General features: G+C 34.1%; 1 long non-coding RNA gene across 2 annotated transcripts; it reads right to left on the reverse strand.

Annotated features, from left to right (window-relative positions):
• Window positions 1-683: 683 nt before the first annotated feature.
• LOC124899237 lies at window positions 684-6,593 on the reverse strand. Of its 2 annotated transcripts, none has more exons than XR_007056387.1 (3): window positions 6,397-6,593; window positions 2,339-2,422; window positions 684-1,635 (listed from the first exon to the last, which is right to left on the reverse strand). It is a non-coding gene; the product is annotated as an uncharacterized LOC124899237 (long non-coding RNA). The 2 variants fall into 2 exon arrangements; XR_007056386.1 differs by having other exon boundaries at window positions 685-1,635; window positions 2,356-2,422.
• Window positions 6,594-6,899: the final 306 nt, after the last annotated feature.

Consider the following 6,899-nt stretch of genomic DNA (forward strand, 5'->3'; position numbering starts at 1 on the left):
ATGTTGCACACTTTCTTAAGTGGAAAGTTTTGCCTTCACATACTACTACTGAATTAACAAAAGATCACTTCTAAGTTCTATCATTGTATAAATGTAAAAGTTGAATTTTTTTTTCTACTATATTATATGTTCTTATATAATACTTCTTCAATTCCAACTAATATGATACTCCTATTTTGGGACATCCCAAATTAATTGACGCAATTCCTCTTAATATTGGTTTGTCGTTTAAGTATCTTCAAGAAGTCAAATTCAATAGAATAATCAAATAACATAGCGCCAACTGATACTAAAAGAATAAATATGCTATAAATGAAATAACACATTGGATATTTAACAATCCAACCATAATGCATTGGTAGTACCGTCATACTCAACGTACAATATAACTCGCATGTTACTTTCAAGTAAGGAACAACAGCTGATGTTCACTTCAGAATTGTAGGGCTAGAATATGTTCATTCTGGTATTATCCTAAACAATTTTCTATCATAGCTTTTACTCTTGCATTTCTTTCAAACCATTTTCAAAAAAATAATTTTCTTGAGCTGAGACCTTTTTACCCCACAAAGGTAGGGCGAAGGTCTGCATACACCCACCCTCCCTAGACCCCACTTGTGGGAATATACTGGGTATTGTTTGTATTATCCTAAACAAATGGAAGGATTGAATGGTTCACTGGCAATTCCCATGAGGAAAGTATTTGGTGATTTGGTTGGAGAATGAGAGACAACCTTCTTCAATTCAAATTGATATAAAATGTTCATACCTATTTGGTCATACTTCTACAGGTTCTCTTTTGGATTAACAAAAGGAAAAAAAGATTCACTCAACTTGTCTGCCAGTTGAATTGTTTGCAGTAAAAATCATCGCCAAGTAAATGTGATTGATTCATAGTTAAATAATCTATAGTATGTCAGGAGACCAATCTCTCAACCATAAGTTTGCTCTAAGAGAGAAGCCAAAAACCAGATAAAACAGGATATATATGACTTTCAATTTGGAGGAAATAGTGAGACATTCCGGTATCATGTTTATAAAAGTGGAGCAACAATATTAGCAGGCCAGGCAAATAGTTATGATGGTTGATAAGCTTTTCTACTCTTATGTGTGGTCTTCAATAGGCCATGCCTTTATCGATTAATTAAAGATGCATATGTAAGCTGGTTTTTTTGGAGAGTTGACAGAACCATCGAGAAGATCTTGAAAGTGACTCCACCAGCAATTTTTGAACAGAAGGAATCACAGATGCTTTGATGGAATTTCAATTCTTATTGTTTTTATAGCCAGTTGCTTAGTTAGTTTATTCAGCTGGAATTTCCATGCCCATGTAAACAGTGTTGACCGCTACTTGGATTTTATTAGCTCCTTGTACCTATTGCAGCTGGTTGAGGAAGCCCCACAGACACCTCGAGTGTTGCATTGAGCTGCCGACCTGGTCTTCTGGAGTCGATAAGGAAGTAGTTCCAGCCATAGAACTCTCCATAAACTAAGCTTGAACCTCCATATTCACAAATTGTCGCTCGAATGAATCCGTCGTCTCCGACATCTTCTGTAGATTCCCTGTGTTAAGTGAAGACTCCAGTGATTTGACGATCGAGGACATTGACTTGCTGATCGTCATCATCTTTGCCTCTGTGTACACAGACATATCACAATTTCAAGAAAGTAAATACACCTCTTAACATAAAAATCATTAATTTTACTATCTAGTGATCAACAGATACTCCCTCTGTTCACTGTCACTTAGTCAAGTTTCACTTCACGAGAGTTAATTTGACTAATCTTCAAAGCTAAATTTATATGACACACCTTTCCTTTTTAGTAAGTCTCAAGAATAGTACTTTCTATATTTAGTAACAATTTAGTTTTATAATGCAAAGTTCACCCTTAATAAGATAATTTACCGCCACACAAATATCTATGACTTGTTTTAGATCACACGTTTCAAAAGACTCTGTTTTTCTTTTACAAACTCCTGGCCAAGTCAAACAACTTCACTTTCGACAACAATAACAACATCATACCCAGTGAAATCCTACAAATAGGGTCTGGGGAGGATAGAGTGTATGCAGACCATACCGCTACACCTCGTGGAGGTAGATAGGTTGTTTCCAATACACCCTCGACTCAAGTGAGACAAATCCAAGTAAAAGAAGAAGAGAACGTACGGCAAAGAAAGCATAGAAATTAATATAACAACAAGCTAATGTGGTAAAGTAAACAACATATGATGATAGATATCAAAATCAAGAACCACAAGAATACGACTAGTACTACGACAGGCTCCAACAACAACATACCTGTCCTATCACATGCCAATGAAAAAGAACCTAACCCGAGGATCAAGCATACCAGAATGCTCCAATTGAAGTAGTTGATCCAACACAATAATGACCTTCAGTAGTGCTTCTTCCCCGCTCTGTACAATAATAATAGAGGGCAAGCTAGCAAGGCAAATTTACTTGAAGCAATAACTCTTAAGGCGGGGAGTGAATGCACAATTGAGGGATGGGGAACGAAGACTAAAAGAAAAAGTAAGGTGCGAAGGGCACTCTGTAAACCGCTTTCTAGTTGAAGATGGGGGTGTGGGAAGACGGAAGAAAAAGCATAATTATTAACCTCTTGTAGCATTCTTCTTGTATTAGTTAGAAATAAGGCTAGAAAAAAGAATTCCTTAAGGTTAAGATAAAGATTAATGGATAGAAAGATTCACGGGTCGAAGCGAAAGGAGCTCAGCTCAGAGGCCTGTGTGCCTTGTTTTCAAGATCCAGTGGATAGCTTTCATATTCCCTAGGGGTTCAAAAACAAAATATATGAGCTTTCTAAGTGAATACCTATCACTGGGATTCACCCTCATATGAAAAAAAAAAATACTGGGTATTCTCAATCAATAACCAACCAAAAACAAGAATTAGATATAATTTTTTTTTCATTTCTCGAAAACTTTAGACCATCACAACGAACTGAGTTAAGGCCTTCTAACTAAGAATTTGGTAACCTGATTCTCGTTAAATTTCCAAATCTGCACTTGATCGTTAAAACCTTCTAACTAAGAATTTGGTAACCTGAGTCTCTTTAAATCTGCACTCTATCCTTAACTTGAAGATGATTTATTTGCACGAAGTTTTTCTATCCCGACGTGAAGACTCACATATGATCCTTGCTATCAGCACCCTCAAGATACAACTTCATCAGCATTTCAAATCTATTACCGTCAACATATCGCACCAATATGTTTAAAGCACGAGTGTTATTCAACACTTGGAGATCGTTCTCGGAAAGAAAGTTGTAGTTTGATTGCTTTATTGGAAAAGAAAGCCGACCTTGATCAACATCCGTCCTTGTTAAAGAACAAAAGCTTCCCCATTTAAAGTGGCATTCACCACTTCCGGAGGGACTTCTTAGGCCACCAATTCTTCCACATTCTCCTCTTCTCCATTATAAGGTACTTGATTGGTTGGATTTGGTTGTTGTTGCTGATTTATAACATCAACTAGTGAAACTTCTTATTGTTGATTAAGAGAAACTAATGCAGTTGCAACAATTTCATCGCTCCCTTCCCATTCAAGGGGAATGGTGGTCATGATATCCGTGGTGAGAGGTGAGGAGGAGGGTAGAGTTGTAGTAGAGCAAGAGATAGCAAGAGATTTAAACAGGACATTACTTATACAGTCTATGCATGGTAAAACAGAGGGAACAAAGTTTGATATCCAAAAGATTTTTGTTTCTTTACTAATGCGGGATATGTTTTGATTAATAATGGTTTTAAAAATTGAGGTATCAAATATTTTTTATTTAAAACGATTGTCAAGATTGACATATCAAATATTTTTCATTTATAAATATTTTGGACTCCCTCAATTTTTTTTAATTGTTTGACTAATCAAGGAATTTTAAAAAGTTAAAAAAAAAATTTAGAATTTGGTAGTCTTAAATGAAAAAAAAATATATCAAATGATCTTTAATTTTATATTCAATATATCATATTTAATGTTAAAATTCAATAGTAAAATTTTAAAAATATATATATTAAAGAAAAAATAAGACAAACGAATTGAAACATACAAAATATTTGTTAAGGATTCTGACATTTGGGAATGATTTATAGATTACCTTTCAACACTACCATCAGCCCTGTGTTTTATTTTGTACACCCACCTACAACCAATAGGTTTCTTACCAGGAAGAAGAGGGACAAGATCCCAAGTTTCATTGTTATGCAAAGCCTGAAATTCATGTGTCATAGCTGTCTGTCAATCAGGACTTACAACAACCTCCTTATAAGATGTTGGCTCATTAACAAGAGATACATTCAATGCAAGAAGCTGACTATTGGGATCTAAATCATCAGGAGTTATGTGGTGTTGTGATGCGAAAGATGCATAAAAGGAAGATGGAGAATGATCAGGTTGACCAGACTACACTTGTCTTGTTGGTGCATGTGGTAGTTTATAAACATAGTCTTGTAGATATGCAGGAACCTTATGATCCCTTAGAGATCTTCTAGGTCCCAGAGAATGGGGAGACACAGTTGTGGTAGTGGTAGAGGTCACTTGAGGTGCACATGGTGAGGAAGGTACTGGTTGTGGTGATGTACCCTTTACTTTTTAAAATTCCTTGATTAGTCAAACAATTAAAAAAAATTGAGGGAGTCCAAAAAATTTATAAATGAAAAAGATTTGATATGTCAATATTGAAAATCATTGTAAATTAAAAATATTTGATACCCCAATTTTGAAAACTGTTATAAATCAAAACATATCATTCATGAGTAAAGAAGCAAAAATTTTTTAGATATCAAACTTTGTTCCTTTTCTTTTACCATGCATAGACTGTATAAGTAATGTCCTGTTTAAATCTCTTACTATCCTACAACTTTACACTCCTCCTCCTCACTCTCACCACCAATATCATGACCACCAATCCCCTTGAATGGGAAGGAAAAGATGAAAACATTGTTGCAACTGCATTACTTTCTCTTAATCAACAACAAGAAGTTTCGCTAGTTGATGTTATAAATCAGCAACAACAACCAAATCCACTCAATCAAGAACCTCATAATGAAGAAGAGGAGAATGTGGAAGGATTGGAGGCCCAAGAAGTCCCTCCAAAAGTGGTGAATGCCACTTTAAATTGGGAAGCTTTTGTTCTTATTATTGAGAAGGATTTAACAAGTACGGATGTTAATCAAGGTCCGCTCTCTTTACCAATAAAGCAATCAAACTACAACTTTCTTTTCGAGAACTCTCTAAGAGTTGAATAACACTCGTGCTTTATACATATTGGTGCGATGTGTTGACAGTAATAGATTTGAAATGCTGGTGAAGTTATATCTTGAGGGTGCTGATAGCAAGGATGATACGCGAGTCTTCACGTCGGGATGGAAAAACTCTGTGCAAATAAATCAGCTTCAAGTTAAGGATCGAGTGCAGATTTGAAAATTTGAAGAGAATCAAGTTACCAAATTCTTAGTTAGAAGGCTTTAACAATTGAGTGTAGATTTGAAAATTTAATGAGAATCAGGTTACCAAATTCTTAGTTAGAGGCTTTAACTCAGTTTGTTGTGATGGTCTAAAGTTTTCGAGAAATGAAAAAAAATATATATCTCTAATTATTTTGGTTGTTTTGGTTTGTTATTGATTGAGAATACCCAGTATTTTTCTTTTTTCACACGAGGATGAATCCCAGTGATAGGTATTTATTTAGAAAGCCCATATATTTTGTTTCAACTGGTAACATATATATTTAAATGAGTTCTTAGATAGAAACAATATTTACAAATAAAAAGGAAGTATTAATCTTCCCCAGAGCTAAACCTGACTCGATGAGCCCTAAAACATCTAGAATTGACTCAAGTAGACATTTGTACACCAAAAGCAGAATAACAATATACATGTAAGTTTAACCTCCTGTAGGTTGAAATTGACCTTAAATACCCCTTGCGCCCCCAGAAGTAGGGACGGCAATCTGGTGGGGCGGGTCAAAATAAAAAATACTGATTTGTGCGGGGTTATGGTTTAAATTTGTTACAAAACACAAGTTAGAGTTGGTGTTATACCTTTTTCCCTCACGAATATGACAATTTATTAGTTATGGATTTTTAGTTTTATCATCAACAAAAGACCAACTATACAAAACTTGACTGAAACATAAAGAAGAACATCCATTAAATAAAAAAGAATGATGAACATTCAGGGAAACAATACAAGTTAAAAAAACAAAAGAAACGAAAGAGCTCATATATAGTTTGAAAGAAACACAAAAAACCAGGTATAAAAAAATCAAAATAAAAAATCGAGCTAATTAAACAACTACAAATAAAAAATCGAGCCAATTAACCCACTAAAAATAAAAGATAGAGCAATTCAATTCTCAATTTTGTAAAAGGATTACCTTTTTGTGTTGTTGTTCCCAGTTCCTAAATTTGCAATGCTGTACTATATCGTATGAAATTTAATTTGATGAAATTATAGTTAAAAAATAAAAAATAACGGTACTTTTTGTTTTGTTGTTCCAATTGTCAATACTTTTGTGTGGACTAGCTTTCATTTTTTGATTGGTATGATGGCGGAAGGATTGGTTAATTTTGTTTTCGGTTACTTAAATCCTCAAAATCTCAAATTTAAGAAAAATCTAATACTAATTGCTATCATTAAACCTTACCTTATTTATCTCTTTCCTTATTATTATCTTGAAAGTTGTCTATTTTCCTTATATTTTGCTTCACTTTTCTTACTCTAAAATTCTAATACATATAATGAATTTAAATTAAATTCAATAGCTACGAGCATTAGTGTTCTCTTTCTTTTTTTTTTTTACAATTCTTATTGTGCAGCAGTTAATAGTCAATAGTTTCCCATTTTATATTCCATCCCATTAAAACTAATTATTTCCCT

Source organism: Capsicum annuum, chromosome 6 (assembly GCF_002878395.1).
Source record: "Capsicum annuum cultivar UCD-10X-F1 chromosome 6, UCD10Xv1.1, whole genome shotgun sequence".
Classification (NCBI taxonomy): domain Eukaryota; kingdom Viridiplantae; phylum Streptophyta; class Magnoliopsida; order Solanales; family Solanaceae; genus Capsicum; species Capsicum annuum.